Here is a 25076-nt window from a genome sequence, read left to right on the forward strand (position 1 = left end):
CTGCGGGTTTATTTATTTTTAGTTTTTGGTCCAATACATTTGCAGAGGCAGGTGTGACTGTTTGGGTAAATACTACGTTTCCAAAGATTCCAATGAAAAGCCCCATTTCCCTTGATCGAACAATAAATAGCCATTTAGCCTCTACCTATGGCTGTGAGAAAGGCAGGAGAGAGAATAATTCAGAAGAGTCAGCTGCTAGGTAAGTGTCAATATTGAACGATGCGTCTCTAGGTGATTAATTAGGATCAATGGCCAAAAGAAGCACAGGAGAGCCCTCTTAGAAAAACGGGAAAGAATCCTGCTAATGAAAGTGAATCTGGCAGACAGGCCCGCTTTTGATTCCCGGGTGAGTTCCTGCCCCCTTTTGGGGTCTCAGTTTCATCATCTATCACCTAATGCCCTGTGGCTCTCGAATGGGTTTCCCAGGGGTTCTGCAGGAGATACCCAAGTAGAGGGGGAACTGGGGGCAGGGGAGCAGCCCCTGATGCCTTCTTCAACAGGGCAGCTCCCTTTGGAGTTATTTCACATTGGAGGCTCCATGTTGAACTTTCTTTGAGGGCTGTGACTACAAGTAAGTTGAATGCCACGGGACTAAGTCATCCCAAATTGTCTTCACTTTAGCATGTGGGATGCCCAAGATGGCACCCCGTTTAAGAAACCCCAAGGCATTCTGATGATCAAGTGGTTTTTATCCAAAGGCATCATGGCGACTCATATACAACGTCACTGGGGGATGGAATGCCTCTGCCTCTGGGGTGGGCTCCCTATGCCATGTAGCAAGCCCACGCCCCCAGCCAGAGAGCCTGCCAAGATGGATCATAAAACCACAGTAAGAGCTGGCACACAGGGGAACACTTACACTGTTCCAGATTCTTTCTCAGTCCTCATGGTAACTTCATGCAACAGGCATTGGTCCTCTCTCCACTTTGCAGATGGAGGACCCGCGCATCAGAGAAGTTGGGTAACCTACTCAAAGTCACACAGCTCCTTAGCCCAGCTTTAACTTCAACACCCTGTCTCTTAGTCACTGCCTGAAATCACTGCATATACCGCCCCAGACAGCCACAAAATAGCATACAGGAAGGAACCTGGGCATCAGCAGGTCCCTCTTTTCCAATTTACAATGGGTGATCGAGGCCCAGAGAGGGTATAGGACTGACCCAAAGTTCATAATGAGTCTGCAGTAGAGCAGAATGGAAACTAAGACTGCCGTCTTGAAACCCTATGCCTTTGCACTGCACCTTGGTACCCCTGGGCTGCTCAGGACAGCATGCTCTGGCATCACACTGAGCACAGGTGCAGAGCACTGCCCACTTACAGACCCAGCTGTGCCACCGATACACTGCGTGACCCTCAGCCTCCCGTACACCTGTCACACCATCCTCAAGACAGGAATGATTTTCATACATAACCTGTAGGGCTGCTACAAGGATTCAGTAGACCAGCACATGCCATGTATTCTTGTAGAGCCAGAACCCAGTGCAGGGACAGGGACACAAAATAAAGTGGGTCCTTCTGTGGACTTGCTGCAGGTCCCACGGGGTCTTTGTCCTGGATTCCACCACCCCTCCCCCACCAGCAGTGGCAAACTGACCTTCATCCCTGTTTCCTGAGTCACCTCTACTGGGGACACCGGGAGGAAGAGGGATGGGACCCAGGGAGACCCTATGACATCGCGTCTCTCTAAAGTCAAGAGGGAAGAAGCATCCTCTTGAACGTTCTAGTTTCTCCTGACCTCATGTTCATTTCTGGCTCAAAATAAAATGAGGTCTCTTCAGTACCAGGAAAAGGCTACCAAGTCATTTCAGGTTGGCACACGGTCTGCCTAAGGAAAGCCAGCTCACTTTTTGCCGAGTCAGGGGATTTACCGTGTGGAAGGAAGCTAATCTCCCAGCATCTGAGATCCCGCAGAAGAAAGAGATGCCCACTCTCATGTAAACTGGTAGCTTTGCCTTGGTTTTGAGGGAGGAACCCAAGGCCCAGAGAGGTTGAGTGACTTGGCCCAGGTCACACAGTGTTTTGGTGAAAGACTGAGAATGAGAACCAGGTCTCCTGACCTCCCGGCCCTGCTGGCCTGTGGAGGGGATGTAGGGGAGTTTGAGTGGGAAAATGTAAATAGTTGTGAGAGTGTAAGCCTCCGAGGAGGAAGGCACAACCTAGGGAGCATCTGACGTCCCGCCTGCATGCTGAGTGTGAGAAGGTAAGTGTGAACAACTATGAGCGAGAGCCCTGTGAGGGGGGCAGTGCGTGAATGAGAGGAAATCCGAGTGAGGGACAGAGACAACAAGAGGAGGAAAAGCCTTTGAGCCATTTTCAAATTCCCACCGTCAAACAAATCAAAACGGATTGTTAAGAGACAAAGAGGCCATTTCAAACCACATCCTTTACCCCAAAGTCAACCCCCAATGGCCCACTCGATGCTTTCTCACCATGAATACCTGTAGCATTCACAGCCTTACTTAGGATGCTGGAGCAGCCACGATGAGCGGGTATGGTCCATGCCCATTTCCCAGATCAGGCCACTGAGGCTTAGAGAAGGGAAGTCACTTGGTCCCTACACCTCCTGCCCAGATGATTCCTGGGATTACGAAGCCTGGCAGGCAGCAGAGATGCAACCAGCAAGCATCTCCTGGAGGCGCCGTGTCATTGTCCTGAGAACCATCCCCTTGAGGCAGGGCTGCTCCGGCGGCTACAAGCAGGTTGGAGAAGCAAGGCACTGAAGAGGAGGCAGTGAAGAGGGCATGTCCCCAGCTGCCCCACAAGGCAGAGCAGATGCCTGCCTCTGCGGAAGTGCCCAGCCTGGCACCGGTTCAGGCAGTATTAGTAGCTGGGAGCTGTGGACATCACCTCGCCTGGGCGGCTGGCCTTGACCAGGCAGAGGAGGCCTTGCCCTTCCATGCAAGCCGGGCCCTGGTGCACAGGACTGGGCCAGGGAGGAGGGCACCGCCAGGGCCCCAAAGAACAGGTTTCCCATCTCCCACCTCAACTTCAGCAAAAGGAACAAGTGGGCACGAGGGGATGGCACCAGGCCGGCTGTGGGGAGCAGGCAGATGGCACTGTGCATTTTCTAGTCCTAATCTTGTCCCAACCCCCAAACAATCCTCTGTTGTGGGTATTACTCTGTGGCCTTACAAATGGGTAAAGCGAGGCCCAGAGAAACTAAATAACTCACACCACATCTCCAAAATTCTAAGCGTATCCAGAGTCAGAACTGGACCCAGCCTGACAAGGAGACCCCGCTCCTTCTAGCTCACCCATCACACACCCACATAGCCCTTCCCTCTGACGGAGGTTGGGAGTCCTGGTGGGCAGCGTGGGTTTTTTTGGTTTGGTTTTGTTTTTTGCTTTTTAGGGCCGCACTTGCAACATATGGAGATTCCCAGGCTAGGAGTCAGATGGGAGCTGTAGCCGCCAGCCTACACCACAGCCACAGCAACGCCGGATCCGAGACGCACCTGTGACCTACACCACAGCTCATGGCAAGGCCAGATCCTTAACTCACTGAGCAAGGCCAGGGATCAAACCCGCATCCTCATGGATCCTAGTGGGGTTCGTTAACCACTGAGCCACGAAGGGAACTCCAAGGGCAGCGTTTTGTTCTGAGTTTCCAAGGCAAATCCCAACAAACAGCCTGGGACAGAAGGCGAGAGGGGTGCACAGCTGCCCCAAGGGGCAGCTGCTGCTCACCCCCAGCCTGCTCTTGCCACATAGGGGCCCATTTGTTCCCAAAAGCAGAAATCTAGAATTTTATGCTACATCCCTTTTACAACCGGTTAGGATTCTCTTTGTTTTCTGTTTTGCTAACAAAATTTAAGGTATTGAAATGTAACACATACAGAAAAGTACACAGATCTGGGATGGGCAGCACGATGAATCGTCACAAACTGGATACACCTGTAAAACCACCAAGTAGACTAAGGAACCATCCAGCACCCAGAAGCCCCTTGTGTTCCCTTTCGGGCGCTCCCCGCCTTCTGCCCAAACGCAATCACTGTCATGACTTCTGATACACAGCTTCGCTTCGCTGACTCTGGACTTTACACAAATAGAATCAGTCTGTGTATACACTTTCACCTCTGGTGTCTCTGGCTCAACTTGAAGATTCCAAGACTGCCCCAGCCCCCACCCCCACCCCAGGTTGCCATCAGCAGCAGGAGTTCATTCATCTCTGCTGCATAGTACTCCCTTGTCCATGGTACCATTTATGGACATGTGGGTTGTTTCCAGGTATTGCCTCACATGGAGAATAAAGCTATGGACAGTCTTACACGTGCCTGTTGGGGAGCGTACGTACACCTTTCTCTTGGATATTTACCGAAGAGTGGAAGGGCTGGGTCACATGGTAAGTGGAGGTTTTGGTCGCATTTCCCAATATTTTAATGTTGGGTCAGTTTCGTGTTTAATTATGCACCTTGAACAAAACACATGTTTGGCTTGGATCTGGCCTACACGTTGCATCTTTGGCCTGTGAGCTTGGTTCATTTTAGCCACTGGCTGGACCATCTTCCTTGGTGTCTCACAAATTCATATGATATCGAAGGGAAAATTCTATTAATCCTGCCCATCAAACGGATGTGTGAATGAGGCCTAAGAAAGCTGTCAATGGCTTCATCTCTATCAGGGTGAAATTACATTGAAATCACGCGAGCAGACTCTTCAACATACGCATGCCCAGCACTGTACTAGTTCAACCCCAGAGCACTAACCAGACGTCCTGAGGACGCAGGCACGCAGGCATGATTCGTCTGAAATATAGCCCAATTAAGAACCATTGCCTAAGGTCAGTCTGCCCAAACCTAGTGACAGCAGAGCACCCAACTTCTCAGCCACTAGGCCCTACCCAGCACCCAGGGATGCCCAAACCTACTCTGATGCTAGCCTCCACCCTCCTCCAACCATAACAGACATCAATAGTTGATCCTGGCACTCCTTCCTGCTGAGCCCAAATAACCCAGCCTCATCCAGCCTTCAGCTGGGCTCAAGCAGGCCCTACCAATGGATCAGAGTCAGCGTTTGAGATGAAAAGCATTTGCCACTGAGGGACCACATCAGGCCACTCCTGCTCTTCGGGGTTGGCCCCCAGAAACCAGTGCTACTTTCTTAAGTGGCTCAACCTTCCTGGATTGCAGGAAAGGGGGACCCCTTCCAGGGCCCGGTGTGGGCTCTTGTCTAACACGTGGAAATGAACTGTCCGAGGAGACATATGTGCTGACAAAGCAAAAGACCTTATTGGGAAGGGGCGCCCGGTGGCGGGGAGTAAGGTAAGGGAACCCAAGAGAATGGCTCTGCCCCATGGCGAGAAGCCTCCAGTTTTATGGTAAGAGGGTTAGTTTCCGGGTTGTCTCTGGCCAATCATCTTGCTTGGCCCATATCTGCTCTGACTCAGAGCCCTTCCTGGTGGCCGGCTCATCTCTCAGCCAAGATGGACTCCAGCGCCAAGGATTCTGGGAGGTGGGTCATCTCCTCCCTCCTTCTGGCCCCTCCCCAGTTCTCCCAGTTCGTTTTCAGGGCAGCACCATGTTCCTTCTCAGGGCCTCCTGTTGTGGGACAACTCATGCAAGCAGTTATTATCGTCCCTGGCCAAGGTGGGTGGTTTCAGTCAATGGGTCCCTGACGCTTTACCCAGGAGGAGTAAGAAGCAGAGAAAGAACCAGACCCAAGCCTGGCCCCCTTCTTCAGCCCATGTGCTTGTGATTCCCACACAACCCTAGAAGCTTGCTGTGCAGATAATTTATCTCTGCTCTGGGGTGTTTCTTTGCGGTTTTGGCTACAGGTTTTAAGGGTGGCACACAAGCCCAGAGAGAGAGCTAATGCCTTGCCCGAGGGGACCTTGATCCAAGGCTCTTTCACTCTTCTCCAGGGGAACTACTGGAGAAGCCAGAAACATGATGGGAACCTCATTCATCTCAAACCAATCACATCTGGTTCGCGTCTCCCCAGAGAAGCAGTAAACAGTGGAAGCAGTGCCCAGGCTGGCCGCGGGCTGGGTTCTCAGCTCAGAGACAAGGCCAGAGCCAAGAGCCGTTCTCATGCTGATCCCTGGGCTCCAAGAGATTTTCCCTAATGCGCCTGAGACTGGTGATCCGACATCAGGGGAAACTGCCCTTTTCCAAAGCGGTAACACACACAACACAAACCTAGGGCGGGGCTCCCAGCCCAGTGGTTGGGGGGCGGGGCTCCCAGCCCAGTGGTTGGGGGGCGGGGCTCCCAGCCCAGTGGTTGGGGGGCGGGGCTCCCAGCCCAGAGGTTGGGGGGCGGGGCTCCCAGCCCAGAGGTTGGGGGGCGGGGCTGGGCTGTCCCATCGCTTTCCGTCTTTATTAACATTTGCAGAAAAACTTACAGTGTGCCTTGCTGCAAATGAAAACCAAGCCATCTCATTTTCTCCCCTCAACCAGGACAGATGGCTCTTTCTTGCTCTTCTCCCCACGCTCATACTAGAATTTTTTTTTTTAAAAGCTCAAAAATACCAGAAGTTGGAGTTCCTGTCGTGGCGCAGTGGTTAACGAATCCGACTAGGAACCATGAGGTTGCGGGTTCGATCCCTGCCCTTGCTCAGTGGGTTAACGATCCGGCGTTGCTGTGAGCTGTGGCGTAGGTTGCAGATGTGGCTCGGATCCCGCGTTGCTATGGCCCTGGCGTAGGCCAGGGGCTGCAGCTCCGATTCGACCCCTAGCCTGGGAACCTCCATATGCCGTGGGAGCGGCCCAAAGAAATAGCAAAAAAGACCCCAAAAAAATAAAAAATAAATAAAAATAAAAAATAAATTTAAAAAAATAAAAAAATAAATAAAATACCAGAAGTTCCCTAACATCTGCAAAGCTGCCTTTTGAGGCCATTTTTAGTCACAGGTGCCCGAAACTGAGTCCTCCGATTGTGTCACAGCAGCATCGCCTCCCTTGGAAACAGCTGTATCTTCACCTCCAAAGTCTTTGCCTTCCGTGGGGCTTTGGGGCTTTCGGGGGGACAGCAGAGGAAGGCGCCCAGCACGCCCGTCCACGTCCACGGCGGGAAGTGAAGGCAGGACCAGAAATGGCTACAGCATGTAGGAGACTTCTCACCATTCCCAGAGGTGGCAGGACTAATGCGACAGGGAAAAGGACCCAAGGGCAACTCGAAATGTGGGGAATTTCAACTCCTGCGCACGCCTCTCCCCAGACATCTGCAGCCTCTTGTCCATGGCGGAGCTCAGCTCGGCCCCTCTGTCTCCCACCAGCTTGCACTGCTGGTATCTAGCTTCACGCAGGACGGAAAGAAGTATCAAGACTTAACCAGCCCAAGGTCACCCACACCAGGAAGTGGCAGGGCCAGGATGCCCTGACACCCCAGGCCCAGGGTCTAACCCCCACCCCCACCCCCACCCCAAGGCTCTCTTCCCATCACCTGCTGAACTGGCCGGAATAGACCTTGCCCCAATCCTGTTCCTCTTCACCCCAAAGATATGGTCATCAGCTGCCTTCAGTGTCACACTTCTGTCTGACACGGCCCTTGGTGTTGCCTTGAGGCCCAAGTTCATGGCCCAGCAGAACCCACACAAGGGCACGTGTGTGTACATATTCAGACATTCCCCAGCTCCTGAATTCTTGGGGGGCGGGGGCAGGGAGTGCTGTTTCTGTTCACAGGCCCCTGTTAACGGACAGGAGAGACAAGATTACAGAGGGGCACGAGGAGGGATCTGAAGAACACTGTTGTCTCAAGAACCTCCAGGAACCGAGGCAAAGCCAATCTCAGAGAATCCAGCAGCATCAGGAGCGTGAGGGCCAGGAGCCGAGCCAGGTCCAGTAAGAAAGCGTCTCTGGCAAAGGGCGACCCTGTATGGCAGGAAAGGAGGGTGCGTTGAACGCCTGAGAGGCTGTGTTCCCATCGCTCTCTGAGTGGCAGCAGTACCAAGCCTGAGTCACCCATAGAAGTGGCGGGCATCCACCAGCTGAGACCAAGAGAGCAGAAATTCTGTGTCCTCAGAGGGAGGGACAGAGGGGGCCTGCTGTGGCACAGGTTGAATCCCTTGCCAGGGAACTTCCACAGGCCACGAGCATGGCAAAAATAAAATTTTTTTAAATCTCACTCCAATCAGCCTACAGAGCATCAAATGAGATTACATCTATGGGTCTGCTGGGTACATGGGAAAACTCTGTTGTGCTTCTGGAGAGAAAAGGGAAGGAAAGAGAGCCAACATGGCAGGTCACTCCATGCCCAGCACCGAGGCACATTCTGGATCCAGCCCAGGGATGGACTGGATGTGCCTTTTTTCCAGATGAGGAAAATGTGCCTTTTTTCCAGATGGGGAATGCTCAGTTAGGATCAAGAACTTGCCAATGGAATTCCCATCGTGGCGCCACGGAAACGAATCTGACTAGTATCCATGAGGTTGAGGGTTCAATCCCTGGTCTTGCTCACCAGGTTAAGGATCTGGCGTTGCCGTGAGCTGTAGTGTAGGTCGAAGACGTGGCTCAGGTCCTGTGTTGCTATGGCTGTGGCGTAGGCTGGCGGCTACAGCTCTGATTCACCCCCTAGCCTGGGAACTTCCATATGCCACAGAAGCAGCCCTAAAAAAGACAAAAAAAGAAAAAAAAAGAAGAAGAAGAACTTATCTGGGTTATGCAGCTGGTGAGGAACTGGGCCAGGATTTGAACTCAATTCCCATTCACCTATAGCCCCATTCAAATGCCACCTGGACTCCACAGCTGCCTTCGGAAATCTTCCTTCTAGAAGAGCATTTGATTTTAATCCCATGCCTTCCTCCCCAGCAGATAGGCCCACAACTTAATTTAAATAATATTGTTATCGTTATTATTGTTTTGCTCCAAAGATTCTCTATCAGTGAGATCTTTTTTCTTTGCGTGCAAACACACACGTATCTCTCCAACAGGTTTGAATAGAACTTTGTGAGTGGTAGGGCTACTTAAAAACAAAAATTGCCCATTATTTCGATTCAATTACATAGCAACCAGTTTTTTTAAAAAGAGGATTTTTATTTGAGCTTATTATGCGGCCAATCATCAGACACTTTCTTTCTTCACACTGCTTTGAGAAAATGAGCAAATGAAAGGGAGGAAATGCTATGCATATCATCCCAGCGACGGAGAATAATGCTGATGGATTTTCCTCTTGCACTTTTAATTTATTTAAACAACACCCCCACTTTCATCAACAACCGCGCCTCAGCTTCCTGAGTGCTTTTCTCCAGGGGATTCAAGGCTTTTCAGGCTATTCCGCATTGGAGACTCCGAAGGAGACTGGGGGACAGGGAGCAACCCCTCCCCAGAGTGTGGACATGATGTCAGAGGTCCTCAGGGGACACGAGGCAAACAGGGTTGGCGCCGGCGGCCCTGACTCTCTGGACTCCCAGGCCAGGGCTCTCCCCATCTCTTCAGTTGGGGTGCAGTAAGGACGGCAATTCAGGGGTTGAGTCTGGTCTGCGGTCCAGCCCTCTTGGGGCCTCTGCCCTGCTCCCCCAACTCTCAGGCCTCCTTGGGCCCATCAGGCTCTGAGCTCAGCCCCCAGCGTTGCCATTCGGTCTCTGGGTTCAGAGAGGGAAAGGCCCCCCGGGAAAGCAGCCCAGCTAGCCCGTCCCGGCCACAGCTGCAGAGCCTCCCTCTCCCCAGCCTCGCAGAACCAGCAGGCAGCGGGCTCAGAGGGTGCTGTTTGCCTTGGCTCCACAGCCTGCTTCCCCAGCAAGAAACTGCTGGAAAGGAAAATAAAACAACAACAAAAGCCCTTTGATCTGCCAGCAGACATCCTCGACCGACCCTGGAGGAAGGTGGAGGCCACCCTCTGCAGCGACCTCTGGCCTCCCTCTCACAAGTGCTCTCCCAAGGGCCCCAGGGTCTCTCCCAGACCCCACCTCACCCAGGCTCCTGGACCCCATGAGAGGAAAGGGTCAAAATGACATCTGTGGGGACCGAGCGGGGATGGGCAGGGAGCAGGAAGAGGCCAGAGAGGGCCACGCAACCATGGGAGAGAGAATTTGGCCACCGACCCAGCTGGCCACTCCACACTCGGTCTGCTGGATGGAGTGGCGGGAAAGAGGTGTGTTCCAGAAAAGCGGCCAGTTCACCGGTGGGGACCAGGCAAAAGCATCACAGCTGTCCACACAGGGATAAACTAGGCACCCATCACAAAAGGATGCTGTAAGTCACTGACACGTGAGCCAAGCCTCTCCCATACCCCGTGGTCCACCCTGGAGACACCCCCGACAGCTTCAGGGGACAGTTCCGGGGGCCCCTACTCAAGCACCCCCTTCAGTCTCTTGGCTTGAAGACAGACTGGAAGCTTCCAGAAGCTGATGTCGCCAGGAGCAACCCTCCACCAATGACAGACAGACGTTGGTGACCCCTCACTGGGCTGACGCTGAGGTGTGCTCCACACTGTCCCGGGGAGAGGCCCCGAGGGACGGGGTCCCCAGGTGCCCAAAGTGGGAGGCAGCTCATTAGCACATGGACCCTCAATGCCCCCCCACCGCATATAGAAACTACAGTACCAAACCCTGGCTCGGGGTCTGTTTTTGGAGACACCCAGCTAAACCAAGACAGAAGCGTATGTGCTACGACAGAACATGGGGAAAAACACAAGATGCCAAGTAGAAGGGATGAAAGGCCATCAGGGATGTAGGCGCGGTGGGTGCCATCTGCCCAGCTTCGCTCATTTTCTGGGAGAACAATTCAGCAGAGACAGGGGGCTGCTCACACTGACTGTCTCTGGATGAGGACACTGGCTTAAGACTCAGTTTCCATTGAATCTGCTTTTGTTCTCTTTCCATATTCTCTTACTAGGTTTCCTCTGGTTATTTTTTTCCCTAGGTCTTTCACAAGTAAAAGGTGATGCATTTCAAAGAGCCTCTGATAACTCCTGGAAAATCAAATGCCCTCTAGAGAGGGAGAAAAGCCCAGACTCGATAATCCCTCGCACTTCCTAGGACCCTCCTACTTCCTTCTCACCTCCCCGTGGCCTGGCCTCCCTCCTGGCCTCTCTCCCTCCCAGCCGCCACATGCTGAGACTATAGGTCCCAATTCCCTTACAACGTTGGCAGTTGCCACCAAACGGGGGATTAGAGGGGAGCAAAGGGCCAGGTGAGATGCCTCCAAGATCCCATATTCTGATCACCTCCCATTCTGGCTGTTAAGACCTCAACTGGGAGAGGTCCCACTGGGGCTCAGCAGTAACAAACCTCATTAGTATCCATGAGGACACGGGTTCAATCCTTGTCCCTGTTCAGTGGGTTAAGGATCCGGCCTTGCCGTAAGCTGTGGTGTAGGTCACAGACATGGCTTGGATCCGCATTGCTTGGCTGTGGTGTAGGCCAGCAGCTGCAGCTCCCATTTGACCCCTAGCCTGGGAACCTCTATATGCTGTGGGTGCAGTCCTAAAAAGCAAAAAAAAAGAAACAAAACAAAAAAAAAAACACAAAAACCTGAACTGGCTCCAACAGGGAAGATCCTGGTGTCTCACAGAGGAGCAGAGTCAGGGAACAGATCGTGTGATGCTTGAGAGTGGGCTTGGGTCTTTAAAGAGATAAGATTACATTAAATTGATCCAATCTGACTAATGTCCTTATAAGAAGATATCTGGACCCCCCAGGGGACGACAGAGGTACCACGTGCACAGTGGAAAGGCCCTGTGAGGACACAATGAGAAGGCAGCCTTCTGCAAGCCAAGGTGAGAGACCCCGGAAAGAACCGAACCTGCTGGCACCTTGATTGTGAACTTCTAGGCTCCAAAACTATGAGAAATTAAACTTGACAAGAATTAACTTATTTAATCCTCAGAACAACCTAAGAAAGTAGATATTATTTTTAGTCCTATTTTATGGACGAGAAATGGGTGAACAGAGAGGGTGAGTAACTTGCCCAAGGCTGCAGAGTTGGGGAGTGGTAAAGCTGGGGCTGTAAACCATTCTGTCTGATGAGATCAGACCCCAAAGAGCCTGGCACCCAGGAAGGGATGAGGACATGTTAGCAGCACTCATTACCCAAAACACCCTGAGAATGACGGATCTGCAGAGGGAGAAATGGAGGGCAGCATCTTGGGAGCAGCTGCCAGGTGCCTGGGATAAGCCCCTGCCCTCCAGGGCTTACACTGGAGTGGGGGAGACACGGGCATTAAATAATCACACAGAGAAGTCAACAATGGGCCAATGGTGACACACTCCCATGAAGGAGGGGATGGTGGAGCAATCAGAGCTCATAGCTGGGAAATCTGGCCCACCTGGGAGTCAAGGAGGGCTTCCGGGAGGAGGTGATGGACTCGAGAGGAGGAGGAGGAGGAATTGGGTATGGGTAGCTGAAGAAGGAGGGAAAGCACTGCAGGAGAGCGCGTGCAGGACCGTCCTAGATGGGTGGGAGCAAGAGAAGGAAGCAGGTGGGGGGCGGGGGTGGAGCTGGAGCAGAGGGAGGCAGGGCTGGGGGGGCGGGGGGGGGCAGAGGCTGCCAGAAGGCCTTTGGAACACAAGCGAGAATTTACTGAAGGGTTTGTGAGAGCGAGGTGGCCAGCATGGCCACATTACACAACAGATGTTTTCCCTAAAAAGTGTAAGTCGAACCTCCGTAAATTGAATTTTAGGTTTCAGGCAGTCAGGAGGGAGGGGAATCTGAGAGTTAATCTGTCTGTAAATGGGACGAGGATCCTCCGATCCAGCTGGCACTTTCAGAGATCCGGCCGGCCGCCTCGAGTGAGGTACGTCTGTTCGGGAATAAACCCAGGGTGGGCGAGTGTCTCTGCTGGCCGTGGCCGTCTGTTCCCCCGTAAGTCGTGGGGACACCTGACACCAAGGACTTGACTCTCCCCATGGGGCCACCACAGCCTGAGTCCTGGTGACCACAACTCTCCAGGCTCCTCTTTCCCAGCTCGTCCTCCTCTCCCAAGCTTCAACTTGTACCTACTGCCATGGGGAGGCCTTCCCTGCCCCTGCCCCTGGATGCAAGGGCCCTTCATGAGTTTGTCCTGCCACCCTCTGGCTCCTCACCGGGTTTGTCCTCAAGCTATCCCTCGTGTCCTCACATAAGGGGGCTTGGGGTAGAGGCCATGGTGCATAGCAAAGAAGGGTGTGATCCCAAAGAAGCTGTGACTAAGCATTCATTCATTCATTCACTCACTCACTCATTCACTCATTCGTTCAGCATGTCTGAACACCTATGAACATCTATTCGACCCCAGGGGCTAAGCTGCACACGGCAGGCTCCAGGGAGAACGAGCCAGGCAGGCCTCAGCCCTCATTCCATTGAAGGAAACAAATCATAAATAAAATAATTAGAATAACTCTAACATTCATGGATGACTTTTGAAGTGCCACACTCAAGCCTCAAAGACACATTTAGGCATTTTAATCTTATTTTACCTTCATAAAACATTTTGAAGGTGATCATTTTGCAAAATACACAAATATTGAATAATTATGTTGTATACCCTAAATGAATATGTTTTATGCAATTACTCCTCAATTTAAAAAACAATCTTATTGTGGCACTATTCACAATAGCCAAGACAGGGAAACAACCTAAATGTCCATCAACGGATAAATGGATTAAGAAGATGTGGGACATATACACAGTGGAATACTACTCAGCCATAAAAAAAAAACCAAAATAATGCCATTTGCAGCAATATGGATGCGACTAGAGATTCTCATACTAAGTGAAGTCAGTCAGAAAGAGAAAGACAAATACCGTATGCTATCCCTTAGATCTGGAATCTAATATACGGCACAAATGAACCCATCTACAGAACAGAAACAAACTCACGGACATGGAGAACAGACGTGTGGTTGCCAAGGGGGAGGGAGGGGATGGACTGGGAGTTTGGGGTTACTAGATGCAGACTATTGCACTTGGAGTGGATAAGGGACGAGATCCTGCTGTACAGCACAGGGAATTACATCTAATCACTTGTGATGGAGCATGATGGAAGATAATATGAGAAAAAGAATGTATATACAACAGAACCGCTTTGCTGAGCTGCAGAAACTGACAGAACATTGTGTATCAACTATTATTAAAAAAATGTTAAAAAAAACCCAAAACCTCATGAAGTAAAATGGTAGGATAGAGAAGTTAAGTATTTTGTCAAAGGCTAAACCAAGGCCATGGACTGTGGCTGAACTGGGACTTGAACCTGAGCCTTTATGGATGGCGTGTGGCCCATTCTGCTTTCAGGGCATGGGGGTGAGGCTGTGCATCTGAACCCCTGGCCTCCACGGCTGAGCCTCCAAACCTCCCCGGGCCTCTCTGGGATGGGCCCTGAAGCAGAGAGCCTTGTGCTTTTCCCTCCTAAGCCCCCTCCCCATGCAGAGAAGCCCAGATGTTGTCCCCAGGGAGGACAACATGTCCTCCTGAACCCACCTTGCAAACGTCACAGTGGTTCCAGGGCTAAAGGTTTGCTAGAACCATTCATCTGGACCAGATATTCTCAGTCTGAGAGGAGAGGGCGAGGGCCGCCAACTTCAGAAAGAAACGTTGGAAAAAACTTTCGGGCAGTCATTTCAAATCAGTATTTCTACAAAAACATCTGCCTGCAATTGGTTACAATTCACACGCAGCGATGTGTCTTAACCACATACGGAACACCTAGCACCCTTCCGGGGCTGTTGGGAGGGCGCAAATAGAGAAGACAGCATCTGATAAATGTCAGCTGTGGACAAAGTGTGCTGGATGCAGACGTTTCATGTGATGCTCATAACTAGGTCACGAGACGGGCATAAATCCCCATTTGATTGATAAGAAAACTGAAATGAGCAGAGATTAATGTACCAGTTACTCATTAGGTGTATGGTTGTATGGCCTTGAGCAAATGACTTGGCCTCTCGGGCTGGTTTTGCTGGTGGTACAAGGGAGCGATAACAGGACCCACCCAGTTAGGATCTGAATTGCGTGCCCTCCAAAGCTATGTTGACATCCGAACCCATGATACATGTGGACGTGCACTTATCCGGCAACAGGGTCTCTGCAGACATCATCCAGGTCCAATGAAGTCATCAGGCTCTAATCCACCATGACTGGTGTCTTCATGAGAAGGAAGCCGACAGAGCGAGGAAGAGCACCTTGTGATGACCGAGGAAGAGACAGCCAAGGAACAGCAGGGATTGCCAACAGCCACGGGAGCCGCGGGAGCCCTGGGCTGAAGGTCAAGGGCCTGGCTAAGTGCCCTTGCTGTGCGCTCACCTGCCAGCCCCTTGGCCTCTCTGAGCTCAGCTCCCCCCAGTACTGTAAGCACTACCCGATCTGTCCCGAGATCACTGCCATGTACATGGGCTGTAACCCCTAAAGAGCCATCGGTGCGCACGAGGGCTCATTAAGGAAAGGAAGCTTTTAGGAGCAAAGAAAGAGCAAGGAAGGACCCTCCCCTGGAGCCCTGCCGACACCTTGAATTTGGACTTTCAGCCTCCAGACCTGTGAGAGGATGGATGTCTGCTGTTTGAAGCCCTCAGTCAATGGTACTTGTTGCTGCAGCCCTAGGAAACCGGTTCACCACCCTAGGGGGCCCTTGAGCGGATCCAAAGCTCAGCTCCCTGGCTTGTGGGGGGGGGGGGCCTGCAGAAGCTGAGGTCAGGGGGCAGCAGCGAATGAGATGTGTTTGAGGGACCCTATGGTGCCCAACTCATAGGCCTAACGCAGCCCAGTTCCATCAGTGCGTTCCATCAGTGCTTCCTGGAAAAGCCAGGAGCCGGCATGCCTCCCTAGTGGGCAGCTGCACTGGAAGGCCACTCTCTTCGGTGCCCCAGGAAAAGTGTCCACTATGCCCAGGGCGGCCGTGGGCCCCCTCAGAACCCCATCTTGGGGAACCAAACTCTCTCAAAGCCCCCTCAGCCCCAGTGTCCAGACTGCCAGCTATCCCTGTGGGGTCTTATGGGGGGACAGTTAATCCCCATTATTCCAGGGGTGTCTGTATTTTTCCTGGAAGCCCCTCATTCCCCTGGGGGCTAAAATCTCAGACGAGATGAGTACCCTGGGCTCGCCACAAATGTCAGGCGCCAGGTGGTGGCGGGCTGCTCCCCAGGAGGTTGAGAGCACTGCAATCTGTCCCAGCAACACAGGAGGTGGGGGGGGGGGGCTCTCAGCAGCGCCCCCAGGCCCCAAGCCCACAGTGGTAATGAGACATGAAAAGATGGGACTGCATCCCAGGGCCAGGGCTCCAGATTCCTCTCCCATTTCACATGGAAGCCATATTAGTATTAGTTCATCATGAGAGCCCAGCCCAAGGCCACCCAGGATGGGGACCCAGAGCCTCCCCACCCCACCCCACCCCCGAGCGACGGAGTATTGGCCTCAGGTGCTGGCCGCTTGCCAAGCAATCTCTGCCTTCTTACTCAAGTAGGCGGGGAGAGATGTGCAAACACATTGACACCTACCACTTGCTGGGCACTTGATCAGCGTTATAGCTTTCCTCGTTGTTCCCATTTTACAGAGGAGAAAACTGAGGCCAGAGCGACCATGGAGTGCTAAGTAGAGGAGGCAGGATTCAAACCTGGGTCTGACCATCTGACTATCTCGGAAAACAGGGCTGGAAAAGCCTCATCAGCTCCCCTCTCTTTACCTGCCCAATCCCACAAGGAGCGAGAGGGGCCAGCAGGGACTACAGAGGTGGGACAGAAAACACCAGGTACTCTTCTGAGTCATTTGAAGGCACCTCAATGCCTGAATGCACAGCAGTTCCCAAAGCAGTGAATGTGGGGCCCAAATTCCTATGGCTTTCACTCTGAATATCTAAATCTAAGGCTTCTCATGCCCCTATACTGCTTCTCCAGCTTCCAGATAGTTCCTGCAGCCTCCACCCAGCCTGCTCCCCCTGCTCTGCCCTCTCCCCTGCCCATACGCACACCCAGGATGAATATGGAAGGTCCACACCATTAGGATATGGGACAAGGAGATAGGACCAGAAATGGGTTCTGGAGGGTTCTGGAAGATGTTCCCAGAGCAGTACATTTCAGTAAAGCAGAGGAAGCCAAGGGAGCCCTTGGCTGAAGGTCAAGCACCTGGTTTCGTGCCCTTGCTGTGCGCTCACTTGCCAGTCCCTTGGCCTCTCTGAGCTCACCTCCTTCCAGTGTACTATAGGCACTTTATGGTCTGTCCAGAGATTATTGCCATGTACACAGCCTGTAATCTCTAAAGTGCAATCAGTGCACGTCGGGGATCATTAAGGAAAGTAACTTTCCATGAGTTAAGGACTGACTTTGTGCCAGGTCTAAGCCAGAAGCTTTAAATGCATCATCTCAATTAATCCTCAAAGTACTCTATCCGGGAAATATAAAGGCAGGGTGTTAATGCTCAGCAAACATCCGGCCTCCCTCGCAGCTGGTTTGGGGCCATGTGACAGTTCCAACCAAGGTACTAGAGCTGAGGTGATGTGCGTCACCTCCTGGCTGAGGCAGTCGAGCATTAGTGCACCTTTTCCATCTTTCTCTCCCTCCCCCCTGCAGTAACCATGGATATCACATCATCCAGGAGATACAGCTACAAAGATGGAAGCGTCACCATTCGCCTGGGTCCCTGAGTTACTGTGTGGAGCAGAGATCCATACTGATGGATCTGAGAGCCACTGAGAGTCTGGGGTTGCCTGCTGTGGCTACTGGTGTTACTTAACAATGTTATTGTTGTAATTATTCTGCTTTTTACAAATAAAGGAACAATACATGGCAGAATCAGGATGCAAGTTCACATCTGTGATTCCAACATGCATCCTTGTTTAATTACAACCTTTTGTTGCCTAATAAAATCATTCCCTTCCCGTAAGCAACCCTGTCCCCAAAATCTCCTACCCCTCAGTGTCCCCAGGATGGGTGAGTAATCAATGCAGGATGGAAAAAGAGAATCTCATAAGGCACTCTGCACCTGGAAGATGAGCAAAGGCAGGGAGGAAGGGGCCTGATGGCATCTTAGGGAAGTTTTTCCTAGGGCTTTGGGCTCATAGGGTGTTTTGATAGGAGAGGAAATATCACAGACTGGATTTGAGCCCAGGCTGGAGAATCAGATGAACCTAGAATCAAACTGCAGTCCCACCCGTCACCTTCTTGATTTTTCTGAGCCCTACTTCCTAATCTGGAACATGGGGATAATGTCTGAGCGGAGGTGACAGGCGTGGTCTGGCTCCCAGCCAATGGGGAGCACTCCCCAAATCGTCTGTCACTGGCCCAGAGCACCGGCCTCGCTGGAGGTGCAGCCTGAGGCTGCCCAGCCAGGTTGGCTGACACAGCCCAGACCGCAGACCTGCCACAGACCAAGGGGCAGAACCCAGAGAGGGAAGCAGGGCCAGCCAGACACAGTGCAATGCAGCGAAGGAGCCAGATTATTTATGTTAAAGTCGAAAGTGTCTTGCAGGAGGACGGCCTTTTATTTGGGTGAATCTGCGAGTTGTTTATCAGCTTAAACTCATTATCCACACATATGGTCTTCGTACTATGGTTAAGGGTAGGAAACAAAGGATGGAAAGGAAAGGATGGGCAAACACGAGCTGATGAAATATCATCCCTCAAGTGCCAGAAACCAGGATATTTTCAGTGACGTCACACTGGGCTTCCTGCCACAAGGATGGGGCTATCATGAGCACACTCGCAAGATTTTAACTCAGGAGTCCCTCTGTGAGGCAGGGAAAGGAAGGGAGGGGGGGAAATAAAACAAAAACAAGGAAAGCAATTTGTTTCACTCGCCCTTGTCTTCATCTCAAAAGCAGACCCACCCACAGAGCCCCAGAATACCAGACCTGGAAAGGGTGGTAGTTGATCGCTCCCAGTTTACAATAACAGTAATAATAATAATGACAGTGATAATAGCGACTATTTGTTGAGCATTTACTACCTGCCAGGCACTGTGCTAAGTGTTCCACATGTTTAATTGCACTGCCATTTCATCACGATCTGATGAAGTGGTATTAGTCCCATTTTACAGATCAGGAAACTGAGGCACCAGAAGGTGAATGGTCTACGGTTACATGTTAATAAGTGGGAGAAAGTCAACACTCAAACCCAGGAAGCCCGGCTTCCTCACAAGGCTGCGTCTAAAGAAAGAGGGAAACTGAGGCCCAGAGAGGGGCAGTGACTCATTCGAGGTCTCACAGCTCCACTTGCCACAGACTCGGGGCTAGAACACAAGCGTCCTTCTCCTGATCCAGTGGGTCCAGTGACCTTTCCACTCCATCCTCTTGCCAATCAGTACGTGTACACACTTACGACCAGTGAACATGTTTCTGTCCTCTCTGAGTTGTTTAATTACTAATTAAACCAGCAGTCTTGGGTGCAGACAAGGGGCAAGGGTTGGACTTTAAGATAACAAGTGCTGAGATGAAAGACCTGCTTTGCCAGATGCAAACACTGGGGTTCATCTTCCTCTCCCCCTCTTTTTAATAAGTGTTTCACAATCTGCACGTGCGTGCACGCGCACACACACACACACACACACACACACTCACACTCCATCGGAGCGCTGATGCGGGTCCAAGGTGGCAGCCCGTGCAGCAGGAGGAGCCCAGGCTGGCGGGTTACTGAACGGCATCAGATTGCAAAAATACCCCATCAACTGCTCATCTGCTCCGGGGGACCGAAGTGCTGGTTTCCAAGCCCCCGCCTCCTTTGCTGTGTCCCAGCTGAGCATGAACAAATGTTCCTGATTTTTCCTTCCCAATGGCTGGTGAAATAGACCAGAAGAGCAGCCCTTTGCAAAGAGGGGTCCCTAAAGGGGCAGCCCAGCCACCACCGTTTACTCTTCCCAGGGCCAGATGGGCATCCAGAAAAAGGATGAGGTGCAAGTTTGGAGACAGAAATGGGGCTCCCAGCAGGAACAGCTCACTCGCACCACCCTCCATTCTCGGTCCGACGGAGGGTGGGTGCCTGGTCCACGTGCAGTGTAAGGGCTGCTTGGGGCAGAGCAAGGAGAGGCGGAAAGCAGAGCAGGGCTGCCTAGGGCCCTAAAACCTTACTTTCCTGACTTTAAGTTGCAAGGGCCCCAGAATCTCCCAGACCGACCCCCTCAGTTTACAGACTGGGAAAGCAGGTTCCAGAAGAAAAGTGACTCGCCTCGAACCACATTCAGAACCCCAAAGAGCTGGATCACAAATCTGCTGTTTCCTTCCCTTCCCAACCCCTCCCACAAACCCCTGCCATGCTCGCTTACCTTGACCCCCCACACACACACACCTGTCCCCGCCTGGCACCCAGTCCTCCAACCCAGCCCCACCCCCACCCCACCCCAGACCATTAAAAACTCATTCAGTAATTCAGGGAGCTGTTTTCAGGCTGACAAGGGCAGGTTTTAAAGGAGACGGGGTACTTCCAGGATCCATGCAAGGTGTCTTAAATCCAACTCCAGTTGAATCGATGCTACTAGAACGTGGCCTGGAACTTGCACTGAAATACCACCCTTTCAGCCTTGGGTTGGATAAAGATATCCCAAGGGCCTGTCCTTTGAATGGATTGGGGGACAGAAGGACCAGCAGACAGGGTGCCCAAGACTGGAAATATTGCTGCATCAGAGATCTCAGAATTTGCCTGCGAGCTGTGTGAGTTCACACATGAAGTTCCAAATCCACAGAACATCAGCAGGCCTCGGGGTCTCAATTCCATCTTCTCTTCGGGGCAGGTAGGGTGTGGGTGGGGGGCAGAGATGCCAGCCCTCAGGCCTCACCCCACCCTACCCCACCCACGCCCAGGTTCCCAGGGCAGGGGTTGGGGGCAGGCTTCCCTCAGAAGAAAATCTCAATAAAAACAAAACCAAAAAACCCTCCAGACAACTCCTTTTGTTTTCTGGCCCCGTGGAATGTCTTGAAGACAAATCCAGAGACAGGGGTTCTCCACCCTTTCCGCTGTCTCCTCCCTACTCGTCCTATTCTATTCGAAATAAAAAGCATGCTGATCTTTTTTTACGGCAACTTTTGGCCTAGAGCATCCAACAAACACAGCTGAGGGCTACACTGAAAGCAAGAACCTCAACTCTCTTTCAGGGGCCACCCAGTTTCCATCGCCTTTGCAGGGGACTCGGGGGACATGGGAGGAAGCGGGGGCAACCTAAGGGGCGAAGGTTTGCAGCCCAGAGAAAGAGGAAAACTTCCACTGGCCCCTATGAGGCCACCGCCTGCGTTCTTTGATTTGCACATTTGGACTCACTTGGGGTGCAGCAAGGAGGAGGGAAGGAGTTAGAAAGATGAGGCCACAGTCCCTTCAGTGTCCCTTCAATGTCGAACAGCCCCATGCATGACAAGATGAAGCTCTTCATAAACGCCAGCAGCCTGGCTTCCCAAGGCTTCGGCATGGATGCACAGACTCAACACACAGGGCCCCTGAGGTCACACAATGGGACCGGTAGCAGGTTTCCACCAGTCACCATGAAGTGACCAGATGAATGTGGCCTGCAGACCCCAGACCCCAGGAGGAGGGGCTCTTGTTGACTAAGAGATTTATTTATCACTTGAGCCTGGACTGCTAAAGTCTTTAAGGGACCCCCATCATCCCCGCCCTGTGCTTCCCAGTTTCTTTGAACCCAGAGGAGGGGACACAGCCCAAGACCCTCTTCCCACCCACACGAGAAGGGGATCCGGCCAGATCCGTGGAACAAAGGTAGGACTTTTACAAAAGAGGCACATTCTGCAGGCTGGGTTTCAGACTCCAAAGAAACCTCAAAAAGTTCATTCTCCCATCCACTTCCTCCACAGCAATTCGCTGTTGACGTTAAGTTCCCTTCCTTTTTGTTTTTCTGGGGGTGAATTTTTTTATTCACCCATACACCCTGCCAGCTCCCCCAAGAAAAACCAACTCCTGACGGCCAAGCTTTCCAGTACACAGCACAGTTATAACTGGGGGGTCCCAGCCTCCCACTCGGACCCTCTCCCCGATTCCGGCTGGGGGTGGCTGCTGCTCAGGGCCGGCCCAGCGCCTGTTGGGGCGCGGGGGGGACAGGGGCAGTCTGCGGTTATCTGTTCTGGATTTCGATGTATTTGTCTCTCAGGAACCGGGGCTCGTCTTCCTGTGGCCGAAAGGGCCAGGGAAGGGCGCCCCCTGGCGGGATCCAACTGACCTCAATTCAGCCGGGACCCAGGGCCGGCGCGAACCCACCCTTGCCAACCCGGCAAGCGGACTCCCACGGCGCCCCCTAAACCTGGACTTGCTCGAGCTTCGGATCCGCCGAGCCCCCAAGGGAATCTCCGCTTCCCCAGACCGCACACACCGCGTACGGAGTAAAGGGGGCCCCGGAGGAAAGCGTGGCGCTCCCGCCCCGCCCCGCTTCCTGGGACCCCGAAGGCGACCGGTTCTCAGTGCTCCTGCTGGGCCCGGCGATCCTCCGGCCCGGATCCTCCTTTGTAATCCCTAGTCCCAGCCTGCCCCCTTCCAGAGTGGCATGGTGCGGGGCAACGCTTCCCCCCACCCCAGGACGCAGCGCTCGCCGAGACCCCAACCCTGTAATCACACCTGCCACCCCGCCATTCTGCAGGCGCCCCCCATTCACCCGCCGGGAGCGCTGGGCTGGCGCTGCACCTGTCCCGGGGGAAGCCCCTGGCCCTCGGCGGATTCGGGGCAGGAATGGGGGGGCGAGCACGTCTCTCCTGCCCCCTCCCCGAGCTAGCTGAAGTAGAACTTGGTTCCCGGCTTTCCCCAGAACCGTCCTGGGGTCCCCCCACTCCACCCCCACCGCGCCCAACAGTCTCTCAGGGGGAGCGCGCTTGGGTCCTCAAATCCCCGGGGGCGCGGCGGCCGGGTGCACGGAGGTCACGGAGGTGCGGAGCTCCTACCTTCCAGCGGCAGCGGCCAGACCCCGCGCCAACTCCCTTCGGCGGCCGCGGGGGAAACTTTCCCTGGGAGGAGAGGCGCGCTCGCAACTTGCTCGGCGCCAGCTGCCTTCCCGGCGGTGGCGGCGGCGGCGGCGGCGGCGCGTCCGGAGACCCGCTGGCGCGAGGCGGAGGCGGCGGCGCTCGCCCGGGGCCGGGGCTTGGGCTCGGGCGGCCTCGCGCGGCTCCGCGGTGGATCGCTCGGCGCTGCGTCCGCCCTGCAGCCTGGAGTCCCCGAGACGCCGGCGGCAGCTGCAGCCGCCCGCCCGCCCGCCAGTCCGCCGGCCCCACCTCCCCGCCACCGCTCCGTCCCTCCCTCCTCCCCCCCCCCCCCCGGCGCTCCCTCCCCTCCCCAAACCTCCTCCCCTTCCCTCTCCAGTCGCCGCCGCCACCGCTGCCGTGGCGGCCGCCGTGAAGGCACGTCTCCTCCGGCCCGCTGCCCCTCGCCCCCTCCCTGCCTCGGTCTCCGCCTTCAGTCCGGCCACCAGGCCTCGCTCCGGGGGCCGCTGGGGCCAGCCACCCTCTGCCTTTCTCCCCTAACTTCTCCTCTGTCCGCCTCCCCGCTCTGCTCCCTGGCCCTCGCTTCGGGTCAGTTCTGGGGATCCGGTGGGGAAGTGGGGAGTGGGGCCGGCTAGATCGGAACATTTATTCCAGGCGAACTTCCACGCTGCCCCCACCTCCATAACCGGACTATGGGGCCGCGGGGGGATAATCCTCCATCTGGACCTTGGTCCTCGGCTTCCCGCTACCCTGGAAGTACCTGTTGAAAGCCAGCGGGATTCACCCTCCCTGGGCTGCTTTGGACTGTCGCAGATAATAGAGGATGCTGAAGGGGTTTGCAGCAGGAGGTGGGGGGCGCTGGGGGGGGGGTGCCAACTTCAGGCCAGATGCAGATGACCCGATTGTGTCTCCATCTCAGACCTTATCTTTTCATCTCTGTCCCTCGGCCTCAGTCACACATCCCCTCCCCAGCCACTGACACATGACTTCACCGAGCCATTTAACCTCTGAACCTATTCTGTGAAGCAGCTATTCCATCCGCCCGCCCCAGACAAAATGGACAAGTAAGCAGATCAAAGCAGACAGCCCAAGTGAAAGCGCTTGCTAGCCCCTCAGAGGAGAGGGGCTCGGGTTGCCCACTCCTGTTCCCTGGACAACAACTGTCTGAGTCCCAGCTCTGAAGCTTCCAGTTCTGGTGCCCGCCTGCCGGGACACTCAAAGACACACAAGCTCTGCAGGAGGCTCCTTTGGTCAACTGATTCTCACTAAGGAGTGAATGACTGATAGGATTTGAAAGTACTGCAGCCTTGGATAGGAATGCTCATGATGTCAGGCCACAGGGCAGCGTTTGCAGGCGCAGGAAGTGGCTACCTTTCCTTGCCCACATTCCCGGAAAAGGAGATATCCTTCTAAGAACTTCGAGGATGTCTGGTCCTTTCAAGCATTTCACTGAGTAAATTGAGGTGGGACTAACAGAGTGTGACTGGGAGAAAAAACCCTGAATCCACAGGTTTTAAATGGACCCAGCAGGAGCAGTGCTTGCCCCCCCCCCGGGGGGGGGTGTCTCTATCCGTGCAATTTCTGTAGAAGAAGGACAAAGAAAACTTGAAAGGGCTTCAGGTTCCATATTTGCTTCTTCAGTTGCCAAAACAGGATTGGGGAAGAGGCTGACCCTTCTTGCCGAGAAGCCCCACAGGCTCTGCGTTTCTGGAATGCTGCTGGAAGAGGCCTTCTGTGTGGGCCTCTTTGGATGCAAGGCGCCACGTAAATTTAAGGAGGGAAAAAAATCATGAAGCCACAGGCAGGGTGCTGGGGGCCTGGGAGGTGGAGGCCAGAGGCATTGGGAGGGATGGACGGAGTTTCTGAGGGTCCAGGGGATTGGCAGGAGCAGGCAGGAGGAGGTGGGAGAAGGGACCCCAGGGAGATGAGGACAGAGCAGGTCAATTGGACAGTCCAGCCACCCAGCTGGGAGGACAGCTCAGTTCCAAGTCAGCGTTTCCCAGACCTCAGCCGTTCTGCAGCCTCTGTTGAAAATCTGGCCCTATCTGCACGCCAGATAAAACCATTTGCTTAATAGCTTTCTTTAAATCAACTCTGGGGTTTTTTGTTTGTTTTATCTTTTTTTTTTTTTAACTTAGATTCACTTGTTTTGACAAAGAAATGTTATATCACGACCATAAATGGAAAACTGGCACCGTGTTACTATAAATAGAAGGTAACCATAAAAATGAATACCATGAAAATAAAACAGTGTTATTAAATTCTAGCAATGTATATTTAACCACAATAAAAAAAAAAAAAATTCCGAGGAGCTACTGCTGCCGCCTGGGAAAGGTGTTGAG

At 53.3% G+C, this 25076-nt stretch overlaps 1 protein-coding gene across 4 annotated transcripts in view; it reads right to left on the reverse strand.

Annotated features, from left to right (window-relative positions):
- The window catches only part of TSPAN18 (tetraspanin 18), a 207417-nt gene extending 183741 nt beyond the window's left edge, over window positions 1–23676 (reverse strand). For 3 of the 4 annotated variants that reach the window (XM_085010090.1, XM_021083155.2, XM_003122850.7), the window contains exon 1: window positions 22699–23028. The gene's annotated coding sequence lies outside the window, so the exon portion shown is untranslated. Of the gene's footprint in view, window positions 1–22698; window positions 23029–23494 lie in introns of those variants that run through there. The other variant, XM_085010089.1, reaches the window with a different exon arrangement.
- Between the last annotated feature and the right edge of the window lie 1400 nt (window positions 23677–25076).

Source organism: Sus scrofa, chromosome 2 (genome assembly GCF_054392235.1).
Source record: "Sus scrofa isolate SSC_HxYL_T2T_F1_AM1 chromosome 2, Sscrofa_HxYL_maternal_Yorkshire_Landrace_v2.0, whole genome shotgun sequence".
Classification (NCBI taxonomy): Eukaryota; Metazoa; Chordata; class Mammalia; order Artiodactyla; family Suidae; genus Sus; species Sus scrofa.